The sequence below is a fragment of the Alligator sinensis genome, unplaced genomic scaffold (genome assembly GCF_000455745.1).
Source record: "Alligator sinensis unplaced genomic scaffold, ASM45574v1 scaffold699_1, whole genome shotgun sequence".
Taxonomy (NCBI): Eukaryota; Metazoa; Chordata; order Crocodylia; family Alligatoridae; genus Alligator; species Alligator sinensis.
This window is the reverse complement of record NW_005842359.1, coordinates 431,799-432,411: the sequence shown is the minus strand read 5'-3', so window position 1 is coordinate 432,411 and position 613 is coordinate 431,799. Positions and strand designations below refer to the sequence as shown.

Here is a 613-nt window from a genome sequence, read left to right as displayed (position 1 = left end):
GCTAACATACTATAATGTTACTGTTACTTAACTTTTAGCTTTTAAAAAAGTGCTAGTTCAGCTTAATAGAAATATGCTGTTACAAAGATTTAAAAAACACCGCCCAAATATTGCTTTTTTTGTTAACCATAAAGTCTTGCCTTGTTATAATAAGTATAAAAGATCACCTCACCCTTAGGGGGGGCCATTTTGCCTTTTGCTGGCTTTATGGTCTTTGCTCGAGCAAATAAACAGCTGTCTTTCTTTACCCGCGTTGTCTGTCAATCAAATTACAGCTAGACAACGAACCTTAGGGAGGTTTCTCCCACAACAATTTGGCACCCCAGATGGGACCTGTCTAGCTTGGCGCCTTTGGAGACCTCCATCCCCCGACACCCCAGCGCGCACCAGGTGAGTTCACCTATTGGGTTAGTCTTGGGAGGTGGATGGTCCCCTCGGGACCAATAAGGCGAGATCCTCAAGTCGGGTAAAGGAACGGTACCGGCGAGTACCTCAGGTCAGGTATGATTTTGGTTTCTATCTGGTTTCTGGTTTTACCTCTAGAGGTCTCTGGAAGCAGTCTTTGAGGGTATCTGTCTGCTGATTTAAACGCTGTTAGAGCCAGCAGCCTAGC

The 613-nt window shown here is 45.0% G+C and overlaps 1 protein-coding gene across 1 annotated transcript in view; it reads left to right on the top strand.

The window, feature by feature from the left end:
- Positions 1-422: 422 nt before the first annotated feature.
- LOC106722486 overlaps positions 423-613 on the top strand; it is a 22,877-nt gene continuing 22,686 nt past the window's right edge. The window contains exon 1 of the mRNA XM_025210573.1: positions 423-501. The gene's annotated coding sequence lies outside the window, so the exon portion shown is untranslated. The remainder of the gene's footprint in view (positions 502-613) is intronic.